At 42.8% G+C, this 12,255-nt stretch overlaps 1 pseudogene; it reads left to right on the top strand.

The window, feature by feature from the left end:
* Nucleotides 1-9,196: 9,196 nt before the first annotated feature.
* On the top strand, nt 9,197-11,661 carry LOC107105623 (annotated as a pseudogene).
* The last annotated feature ends 594 nt before the right edge of the window (nt 11,662-12,255 follow it).

The raw sequence follows: 12,255 nt of genomic DNA, 5'->3' as shown, positions 1-12,255 counted from the left end.
TTTTAAAAAGAAGCCTTGCCATGTGACCCTCTAGGATTAGCCAATAGCAACAGAGGCCACCTGGGACTCCAGTTACCAGTTTTTCCTTATTCCTCAGTAGGTCATAGTGCTATTAGCCTTTTGCATTTGTTGGCACAGTGGAGTACTGTATTGTCAGCACTTACAGATTTGCTGTGGCAATTAGGTTATGTTCATCAAACATGTTCTTTGGCTGGCTTCGATCACAATCCTTTTACCACACACAAGATCATGCACCTTTTGCAGCCTGCCTTCATTGACCAGCAGGGGTTGTTCTCATTCATGACTGCATATTCATAGTGACTAATAAGATCAGAATTTGAGGGGCACATATATTCACTGAAAGGGTTATCCCCGGTTCTCTTTACCTGTCTATGATTAATCTAAATGTGGCCGATAAGACAGTATTAGGTATTCAGTGAGCTTAAGAATGTACCCTTGAGACAACCACGGCCCAATCTCATGAAAGTAGTGTGCTAATCAATTAAGCATCAACAGCAGCCACTTGTAAAGGTATTTAAGCACAATTACTTAAGTAACAGTGAATGTTACTTGAGTGACTTTTACTTTCTCTCCTAAAATACTGAAACTTGCAGGTAGTAGATTCAGGAGGACAGACAAAAAGTTTGTAATTGATCACCCAATAATTCAATAATTGATCACCCAGTAATTCACCGCCACAGTATGTACTGATCATTCACCACTACCATAGATAGCTTTAAAATTTATGGAGGCAATTACTGCTATTATGAACAATCTCTGTATTTTTAAAATCTCACACAATTACATCTGACTCCGTACTTCCTGCATGTCACAGCTCAGTATCCCCCCCCCCCCGTATAAATGTCTGCCTTGCAAGGAGTCACTCTATTGTATCTCAAGTGGGCTCTAGCCCATAAAAGCTTGTGCTGGAATACAATCTTTTAGGTAATAGTACACTTCTGTTTATTTTTGCTATGCCACATTACTCTTTTGGAATTCTTATAAAGGAGGATAGGCCAATCACTAGCTACTGTCCAGGACAGTTCAGTAGAACATCCATGTGCCGGAGCAATATACCTGGAATACTAGTTGTGAGCGACCGAAAACAGGGGAAGACTTTGAGTTCTGGTGCCCCGCTTGTGGGTTTTCCATATCATCTGGCCGGCCACTGTGGAAAACAGGGTGCTGGACTCAATACTCCATTTGTCTGTTTTAGCAGAGTTTTTCTTATGTTCTTACAGCCTGTCAGATTTTATCCTGTGCTATCTCTATGCAAGTATGTTATCACAAATCCTTACTAAGGTAAAAATATCCCTTATTAAGGTAAAAATATCCTAGAAATGCCTTTTAATAGACAACAATGAAGCCCGTAAAAATGGATCTTCTGTCAACCAGCAGCTTAGAAGCCTGCAGACACAATGCTTTCTCCTTTGATGCCTCCGCAGCATGCAAAGAAGCTGTTGAACAATCATAAAGATACAAGCCTCAACAACCGATTCTTGAAGCAAAGTGAGCTGCTGTAGTAGAATACTCATAGCAGGGTCGGGGAGCTACTCCAGAGTATGTGAATTAAAGGCTGCGACCTAAAACTTCAGAGCTGCCAAGGTGTGGCACCATGAATCATGAATGATTACCATGGGGAGAACAGGTGTTCTTGTGGATTGCAAAATTATTCAAGTGCCATGGTGTAATCTGTAAACCACAGGAGTCATGAGAATTAAATGACTGCAATCAACTTTGAAATGAGCAATTCCTGAGTTTGGACTATTGCAATCTGTAGGCATACTCATTAGTAGGCAGCTTCAGAATGACAGTTTTGAGCAGATTGATCCTTCAGGTTGCCAACTGGCCAGGAAAAAAATGTCTTGTCCCTTTAATAGTGTTTAATGAGCGGAAATAGGCAATTAAAATAACATCACCTGGTAATTGCCGACACATCAGATAGTGAGAAGGACCAGTTTGAGGCTGCCAAGCCTAGCCCTGAGTTTCTTGGAAGAAAGCTGAGATAAAAATTGAACAAATAGGTAATAATTCAAAGAAAATCAAAGTTTTTTTTATATTCATTTAAAAGACCTGGAGATAAAGTTTTTCCTCAGGCAATCATGTCAGCTTTAGTTATACTCCTCGATACTACGGTCGGACTGAGGGAGTTTTAAGTAGATTAGAGGAAGTTATTTACCAGGTGATGTTATTTACCTCCATGCTATGAAAATTTTCATCTGCCCATTTCCACACATTATGTCTGTATTAAAGTGACAGAACATTTTTCTCCAGGCCTGTTGGCAACCCAAAAAGCATCTTTTAGGTACTTTAGTGGGTTTAGTTGTTTTTAGGCAGACAGCAGATATCAAATGTGAAAAAGAACTAGCCATGGAGAAGCAGTGTGGGAACATGCATGTCCAAAACATTTGAAATAATATTTATTATTCTGTTGTATGCATTTTATACCCCCCTTTTCTCCCCCACCCAAAGCAGCTTACATTCTCCTCCACTCCTCCATTTTATCCTTGCAACAACTCTGTGAGGTAGGCTAGGATGAGAGAGTATGACTGACCCAAGTTCAACCATTGAGCTTCCATTGCATGAGAGGAGATTTGAACCCGGGTCTCCCAGATTCTAGTCCAACACAATTAAACACTAGTGCTCGATAAAATGTGAAGTTGTTGTTTTTTTAAAAAAACAACAACATTGTGAGCGTGCGACTTACAATTCCAGTCCAGTCACCTTTATTGGCATGTAAGCTTACAATTCATAATCAAAGGCCAATTTGCACACAGGTGATTTTCAGTTTGAATGATTGTACATCACTGGTAAGAGCTTGAACTTCTCACTCTAGAAAGGAAAAGGTCTATTGGGACTTTGTTCCTGGAAATGTTCACTTTTCTGGCTTTTACCTCTGACTCTTGCTGTTTTTTTCCCCTCTTGTCATTTTGTTAGAGGGGAAATGAGATTTCAGCGGTTTAATCACTGTGCTTCTAGAGGGGGAAATGATGCCTATTATTCTTTGGAACAAACAAAGGTTAAAGAGACCCCCGGGACAGCCTGGGCTGGAGTATGGTTCCACTTTTTTTCTGGCAGAGCTCCTGTGAGTTTAACAATTTCATGACAGGGAGAAATTCAGCAGGTGAAGCTTTTTTCCTCACAGAGCTAGAGTGATAGAAAGCTTTTCCCCTCACAGAGCTAGACTGATAGAGAGGACTTTCACCTGTGGCATTTCTGCCTCCAATGAAGTGGCAATGTGATGTGCTGGCAGAACTGGCAACTTTAACTAGAAAGAATGCATTGAATGGTACCAGCAGCACACTACATTTTCCAGCTATTTAAGTCGCTAGCTCAGCTAGGGCATCATTCTCCCCCTCCCATATTTCCTCTTTTTATGCCCAGCATTGTTATATTCAAACTCTACCTTGTCACACAAACTGCAGTTTGTATACAAGATTTATAATAGGATTATTGCTTCTATTCTGAGTTGCAGACAAACTACAGCTTGTACAAACCAGTTTGCCTGGGTCAGGGGTGAGTAAACTATAGTGTGCTGCAGCTGAGAAAACCCTGGAAGAAATTGGAGTCCATGAAAAAGAAAAGGGAAAGGGGGCCATGCAAACCTGATGCATAAGAAAAACTGGCCAAACCCTAGTTTGTTTGCTGCATGGAAACTGCAACTGTCTTTTACAGTGTTGTCTTAAGTAGTTGCACCTTTTGTCCATTTACTTCAGTGGACTTAAAAATCTGTTCTCTGTTTAGAATTGCACTGCTGCACACTCAAAACAACGCAGGAGGTATGAAAAAAGATGCTCACATCTCCAAGAAACTTGATGGTTGCTAATTAGGGTTGTCAGGCTGAGCTTGGCAACTAGTGGGGAGGGGAGGGACATGTGATGTCAGTGACATTGCCGCCATCACTACATCACTTCCGGGTACAACCTGGAAATGTCAATGGGGAGCTCTAGGAATTCCCAGTTGTACCTGGAAGTGGTGTACTAGTGCAGAGGCCAGCAGCAGGTTTGTTTGTTTTTTCCTCCTGCCACTGTTTGGATCAACCTTATTACCAATATAATTACAATATAATTAGTTTTTGCTTCTTTATTGTATATATAGAATGGTTTCTGCAGATCCTCTGCTGTGTGCTTCTTTTGTCTTTCATCCAGAAGTGACTGGATACCCCTCAGCACTCTGTCATCATGTGGAAGAAACTGAGGAACTTAACTTTCAGTCATTCCAGTGCATGGCAGCAGCAGGAAAGGCTTTGCCCTGTACTGACTTCTAGCTTCTCCTAGCTCACTCAGCACCACAGTCTTTTAGTACTAAGACACCAATCCATGAATGGGGGGTTGTGGTGACCTATCAAAACTGGTATGTCGGGTGGCAGGTGCAAATGTCTCTCTTGGCATGTATTCTGAGATTGGATATGACTAAACATGCCCACAATGTGCCATCTAGGTAGCCACTGGCCAAGGAACAGTGCCCACTTTTTTAGTTGAAATCCCCTGGCTGAGCTGGGCCCTTACCAGCCACTTGAAATGGCAAGCAGAAGCAGATTTCCAGGGAGGAAGGACCAACCCTCACAGTAGACAGGGTTGCCTGCAAGCAGAAACCTATTCCTTTAACAGAGGCTTAGTGTGTGGAAATGGGCAGCTGAAGCTTTTCATAGCATGGAGGTAAATATTACCTGGTAAATAACATCTCATTCAGCCTATATTAAGGTGACAGCACCCTTTCCCTATCAGGCCCTTGGCAACTAGGGTTGCCAGACCCCCCCACCCCGGGGAGGTGGGGATCCCCCAGCGCCAGGCCTCCCCTCCCCGCTGATGATCAGCCGGCTGGTGGGGAAAACTTACCCAGAAAAAAAGGGAAAATCCTCCCTCGTGGAGTTACATGTCTATATAACTTTCCACATGACCCAGACATGATGTTGGGGGTGACACTCTGGTATTTGGACAAAAACTCTATGGTAGAAGCCAAATTTATCACAGAGTTTTTGCCCAAATATCAGAGCGTCACCCCTGGTGCCCTGGAAGTGGTAGCGTCTCTTCTGGGTCATGTGGTCAGTGAGGTAGGCACATCATTGTAGTTGGATGAGCTTCCCTGCCACTCCCAGTAAGTCCCCTCCCCATCCCCCACCGGCCGCCAGGAGGGGCCTGGCAACCCTAGTTGTGACTAGCACACCTGTTTATCTTTCCTCTGTTGAACGTTCCCCTAGAAAGAATAAAGTGTTATTCTGCAACAAGATGCCATTAAGCAGCCCACAGCATCCTCCTTCTTTGAAAATGGAACTCATCACATTTGGCCTTGGCCTTGGAGAAGTGGATAAAACAGCACACAAGTAAACACCTCTGTTTTTGTTTATATTTGAGATGCCAGCTCTAAAATGTCTACAGATCACACAATTAGCAGTCTTCCTGGCCCTGAAGATCTTAAACTGCAGCTGCTTCGGACCTGATATTCTGTTGTTTAATTAAAAACAATTAGGAAAAGTAACATTGTTTCAGGCTTCCTCCTAAGAAGTACAATGCAAAATGCTGAATTCTATAACCATGTGCTCTTCCAAGCCAAACACAAAAGACTTTTACACTACAATTAGAGCTACTGGCAATAGATGTTCATAGAAATAGTAAAATGTTGCTGGAAGCCAGCTGCCAGACATAAAAATTGCAGGGGGGGGGCATAGTGCTGTTATAACATTTACTACTCTGTACTCTGCAAACTACTCGAGGATGCTCTTTGTCATCCTGGAATAGCTCGTTCAACTGTTTGTTTTGCCATCAAATCTTAGTTGAATTATGGCAACCCCTGGTGGGGTTTTCAAGGCAACAGATATTCAGAGGTGGTTTGCCTTCGCCTGCCTTTGTGTAGCAACACTAGACTTCTTTGGTTGTCTCCCATTCAGGGCTGACCCTGCTTAGCTTCTGAGATCTGATGAGATCAGGCTAGCCTGGGATACCCATTATAGAGCCCACATATTTTCAATTCAATATTTATCCTATTGTAATTTATTGTTTTTAAATTATGTGTTTACTGTTTTAACCTCGGCACATGGTGCCCTTGTTAGCCGCCCTGAGCCTTCGGGGTAGGGTGGGATATAAATTCAAATATAAATAAATAAATAAATAAAATATTATTCTTCAAAAGAACTCTGGGCTGCCTATATGGATTGTCTCTCCTTCATTTTATCTTCTGCCATTACGTTGCCAGATGGTGCCTGGTTGGCGGGAAGGTGGGTGGAGGCAGCTTTCTGGGAGAAAAATTAAAAGAAAAATAGAGGCTTGTCTATGTACAGTAAGTTTTTACCACAGAGTTCCTAGCAATTCCTAGAGCTACCCTTTGTCACTTCTAGGTAGCTCTAGGAATCACCAGGAACTCTATGGCAAGAATTTCCTGTAAATAGACAAGGCCTTATTTTTCTTTTACATTTTTTCCCCTGCCACTACTTCCAGCAGCAGGGAGCAATGTGATCTGGGTGCATGGGTTCTCTTGTCCCCAGTGAGGGCTTGTCTATCATAGTGTCCAGGGGTACTGATCCCTGTAGTTTGGAGATCAGTAGTAATTCTAGGAGACCTTCAGGCCTAGGGTTGCCAAATCGTAATTACTCACTGGTGGGGGAGCATTCGCTGGGTCCGGGAACTGGCTGCGGGTGTGTGCGCGTGCGCCGCCAGAACGTCACCGGAAGTGACGCAGGACATAGGGCACGTTGGGGGCGTGGCCCAGATCGTTGGGGGGGAAACCATATGGTTCCCCCCCGACGATCTGGGCCATGCCCCCAATGTGCCATACATCCTGCATCACCTCCGGTGACGCAGCTTCGGGGGGCAGAGTTCCTCCCAGGGCCCGATCCCGCCGTGGCGGAAATCGGGCCTCCAAAGCGGGGGGAAATCCGCCCCCCAGGGGGATTTGGCAGCCCTATTCAGGCCCCACCTGGAGGTTGGCAACCCTAGGCTAAATAGAAAACTGACAGGCATTGCAAGGCATCCCCAAGGAAGAGTGATGGGAATGGTTTGTTATAAATCATCCATCTTAGACCTCCATGTTTTTAGAGCATGCTGATTTACTGTTTGAACCATAGTGATGCACAGAAAAGGCCTGGGTATATGTTGGGGCACTGAACTTTCCATTTATGATACGAATTAAGAGACCATAAGGCATTTGTTATGTTGAAGGAGTGTATCATCGTCATGGGACTGGATGGAGCAACAAGACCTAGAAGACAGACTTAAATCTCAGTGTGAGATTAAGGCTCATATGAGCATATCCCACACACTTTTATTTATATTTCTGCAGATGTAGTAATTTATGCTCTATTCTGTTAATATAAAGTTCTTAGGGATAGTTCATTCTGCCCAGAAAGCACAAATCCTTTTTGGTTTTATCCAAGGGTAAAATATCTGTGCTGGTAAGTTTGTAGATCTTTAGAGCAACTTATTCAAGAATGCTAGCCTTTTGAAATGCAAGAGATGAAAATGAACAGTAAATTAATGCTTCCAGCCACTTACTGAATATGATACTTGAATTAAAAAGCTAGGTGGTATTTAAGAGGCTGTGTGCTCTTTACTATGAGGATGTGGTAGTTGGGAAATCCTGGCCTGCTGAAGCATTGCTCTTACAAGCTCTTGTATGGTTGCCAACTGCCTAGGAGGAAAATGACTTGTCCTTTTATTAGAAGCTTAATGTGATGTTATTTACCTGGTGATTTCCTTCCTTTGTAATACAGGCTTAATAGGATGTTATTTACCTCTGTGCCATAAAAGGCTTCAGTTGCCTATTTCCATACATGAAACCTGTATTAAAAGGCTATGCCATTTTTCTTTAGGCTCGTTGGTGACCCTACTGGTCTCTGGTTGAAAAATGGAGGCAATCCTTTTTTAGATTCCCCCTAAAATTGCCAATTCCAGGTTGGCAAATTCCTGGAGATTTTGAAAGTGGAGCCAGAGGAGGGTGGGGTTTTGGGAAGGGAAGAACCCATGTGGGCCATAATGCCATACTGTCCATCCTCCAAAGCAGCCATTTTCTCCCAGCAACTGATTTCTGTAGTCTGGAGATCAGTTGCAATTCTGGCAACCCTACCTCACTCAACTAATATAAATTCTACTGATTTCTGTGGGTCAGTTAAATTATTATTTACCATACAGCGTCCAAGGAAAGTCATGTGTTGTGGCATGGGCTTCTCATATGCCACCAGCGTGGTTCACAAGTTACACTGAATGCATGTTCAATCCATGTACAGTATACACTATACACTTGATTTTAAAAAATGTGTTTAAGTAATTTTCTTGTTCACTCAATGCATGTACGGCTGAACATGTGATACAAACCCCACATTTATCTAGGTATTAGTCCCTGTTTCCAATTGCAAAGTAAGCGTGTTGGCTGTTTCTTACAAACAGATGTATATATTTACACACTTTATGTACTTGTGTTCACTGAAATGCGTTAGCAGGACTGAAATGTGTTAACAGTAGTCTAACTGAAGGTTTCTTTGCCAGTGCTAGCCACCTCCTGCTCTGTTTAGAATGGGTCCTTTGGTTATATCTCTGTGGGCATCTTTTTCAGATACTGGATGCACTCAGTGTGTGTGGCCCTAAAAACCATGTAGCAGTAGCGTTCCAATTCTCAGTGGCCCAATGGCCATTAGGGTTGCCAGCTCTGAACAAAGAAATGTGAGGAGATTTGGAGGCAGTGCATGGGGAGGGTGGATTTTCAGGGTGAAGTGATGTCGCTTCTGACACTGTAGGTAAAGACCAAAGAGTCTGGGGAAATCCCTAGGGCATCACAGAAGATGTGATGTGAGTTCCTTGGGGAGTTGTAGGATGTGATGTCCTTGGATTATCAAGGGTGTGGGATAGAGGAAGAGTGGTCACCACTGTTTACTCATTTGTTGGGGTAGGGATGACAGCAGCAACTTGCTCCTCCTCTCTGCTGCCACCTGCTGCCATCCTACTGGGCCCAGAAAGAGTGGGTGAGTGGTAGCAGTGACAGCCACAGCTTTTGCTATTACCACCCCCACATTGGGCTCAGAAAGGAAGCAAGTGGAGAAAGCAGCAAAGAGGAGGGATAACTTCCAGCCAGGAAGTTTGTATGGCACTTTCCTGACACGAACAAACCTGGAGGCTTTCTTGCAGAAACCTCTCAGGCCTATATTTCATCAGCAAATGCCATTTTCATGTTTCTTTCCTTAAGGATCTCTACTCATCCCTTTTACATAATGTCTGAGCAGTTTTTAGGAACCTAGAAACTGATCTCCAGTGAAAATGTTGACGAATATAGGAAAGAACTGGGTAAGCAAGCCTTTTCTGTTGGGAAGTATCAAAGATGATCCTCAATCTGGTATTGTATGTAAAGTGAGATCCTCAGGATTCCTTAGTAGTTTTGAGATTAATTTGTAGGAGGATGTAAAGCTTTATTTCGAACCAGAACACCGTTTGGGAACAGTGATCATAATGTTGTTGAGTTCAACATTTGTATAAAGAGGGAATTGGCCAAAAAGACTGACACAACCACTTTTAACTCTAAAAGGGGTAACTTCTCTGATATGAGGGGACATGTGGGGAGGAAACTGAAACGAAAAGTAGAAAGGGTCAAAACAATTGGGGAAGCTTGGAAACTATTTAAAACTACGATCCTAGAAGCTAAAAAAAAAACATATTCCGCAGGTTAGGAAAGGCATAGGAAAGGTATAGGAAAAAGCCTGCATGGTTAACAAACAAAGTAATGGAAGCTGTAAAAGGTAAAAAGAATTCCTTTAAGCAGTGGAAAGCTAGTCACGGTGAGGCTGATAAAACGGAACACAGGCTATGGCAAATAAAATGCAAGTCTGTGGTCAGGCAGGCAAAAACGGAATATGAGGAGCATATAGCGAAAAACGTAAAAACCAACAATAAAACTTTCTTCAAATACATTAGAAGCAGGAAACCAGCCAGGGAGGCAGTGGGGCCTTTGGATGACCAAGGGGTAAAAGGAGTACTAAAGGATGATAGTGAAATGGCTGAGAAGCTAAATGCATTTTTTGCCTCTGTCTTCACTGTGGAAGATGAGAAGTGCTTGCCCACTCCAGAACTGCTGATTTTGGGAGGGGTTAATCTTTCCTTAAAATCTGCCTCCATTCCTGAGGACTGGAAGGTAGCTAATGTCACTCCCATCCTTAAAAAGGGTTCCAGAGGAGATCTGGGAAATTAGAGGCCAGTCAGTCTGATGTTGATACCGGGTAAATTGGTGGAAACCATTCTTAAGGAAAAAATTAGTAGGCACATAAATGAACAAAACCTATTGAGGCAGACTCAGCATGGGTTCTGTAAGGGAAGATCTTGTCTCACTAACCTGTTAGTGTTCTTTGAGGGGGTGAACAAACATGTGGACAAGGGGGATCCAATAGATATTGTTTACCTTGACTTCCAGAAAGCTTTTTTGATAAAGTTCCTCATCAAAGGCTCCTAAGTAAGCTAAAAAATCATGGGATAAAAGGACAAGTCCTTTTGTGGATCAAAAACTGGCTAATTAATAGAAAACAGAGAGTGAGTATAAATGGGCAATTTTCTCAGTGGAGGGTGGTAAGCAGTGGGGTACTGCAGGGATCAGTACTTGGTCCACTGCTTTTTAACTTGTTCATTAATGATTTGGAGTTGGGAGTAAGCAGTGAAGTGGCTAAATTTGCGGATGATATGAAGTTGTTCAGGGTGGTGAAAACCAGTGAGGATTGTGAGGCACTCCAAAGGGATCTGTCAAGGATGGGCACGTGGGCGTCAACATGGCAAATGGGGTTCAATGTGGCCAAGTGCAAGGTGATGCACATTGGAGCCAAAAATCCTAAATGTAAATACACATTAATGGGGTCTGAACTGGCAGGATATTTCTATCCAGGATATTTCTATCTCTTTGACCATTAGCATATTAGTGATGAACAAGAAAATAAATACATTAGAACAGATTTACAATTTTCCATGGGTGGATCTGTTTTAGCTTTGTTTTACTTGATCCTGTTTTACTGGTACCAAGTGTAAGACAGCGCTGCCGCTGAAAATATTTAAATATATGGGGTTGGTCCCCATAGATCCAACCAGTAGTGGTAGTAGTCTCTTGCATCAGTGAGGGCTTCTTGCACTAAAGGAAATCATTATGAGGTCTGCAAGATTTAAATCTGCAAGATGTAATCCAAGGTTATTTAGGACTGCCTTATCTGGTTTGGTTATGAGTAATTAAAACACATCACCTAGAATCTTTCTGAAAGCTCATACTCTGCTTTGCCTCCAATTTATAGGAGTCAATTTTGCCCAAAGGAAAATTGCTAGCCTAGCCAAATCCAAAATAATCATCACCATGGACAAAGACCTTACCACAATTCGAACAGAGACCGCCTTCAAAGTTAATGAGATCTCCTTTAGACTGGGCCAAGAGTTTGAGGAAATAACACTGGATAACAGGAAAGCCAAGGTGGACATTGCTGTTATCTCTTGGAATGTTTGCTGTGTTTTAGGACATTGAAATAGAACATCTTGACAGCTAAGTTTGTTGACCATCGGAACTGCAGTTAGACGAAACTAATAATGTCCTTTCAGTATTCAAATTCTCTTTTTTCTCTTTTAGAGTGTTATAACCAGGGACAATGGTGGTCTGATTCATGTGCAGGAATGGAATGGCAACCATACTACCATCAAAAGAAAATGGTGTTGGTGAGTCCCCCCCCCCAAAAAAAACTTTAATCTGCAGAAGTTTGTTACCATGATCTTAACAAGTCCGTTCTTCCATGATATATTGAATGTCAAGGACAATCTCCTTTAGCCAAATGCTCCAGAGGATCCCCAGGGCCATTTCAGGTTGGGGAAGTGGTTTGGGGGTGTGAGAGGAGGCTTTAAATCCCCTTTTCTTGGAGTTCCAATCTAAACAAGTTCCCACATGTCTGAGAATTAAGTTTCAGAAACTGCAGGGAGCTCTGAACATAAAACTCCCAGCACACATCTAGTTTGACAGGAGCAAGTGTGGATTTGGAAACAGAGTAATATAGGATTAAGATAGGGTTGCCAGCTCCAGATTGGGAAACACGTGGAGATTTTGGGGGTCGATCCTGAAGAGAGTGGGGCTTGGGGAGGGGAGAGGCTTCCAAAGTGGAGAAAATTTTTTTTTTGCCATCCAGCAAGATCAGCAGACTACAGTTGGCCCTGTGGTGACTGAAGCTGTCCAAGAGCTCAGCTGTAGCATCTGTTTCACGTTCTGGAATGTGCATAGGAAAGTTACCTTTTTGCAGGCTGACACAATACTTTACACAGTTGC

Source organism: Gekko japonicus, unplaced genomic scaffold, assembly GCF_001447785.1.
Source record: "Gekko japonicus isolate JY-2015 unplaced genomic scaffold, Gekko_japonicus_V1.1 scaffold3606, whole genome shotgun sequence".
Classification (NCBI taxonomy): domain Eukaryota; kingdom Metazoa; phylum Chordata; class Lepidosauria; order Squamata; family Gekkonidae; genus Gekko; species Gekko japonicus.
The sequence above is the reverse complement of the archived record's forward strand: the minus strand, read 5'-3'. Positions and strand labels throughout refer to the sequence as shown.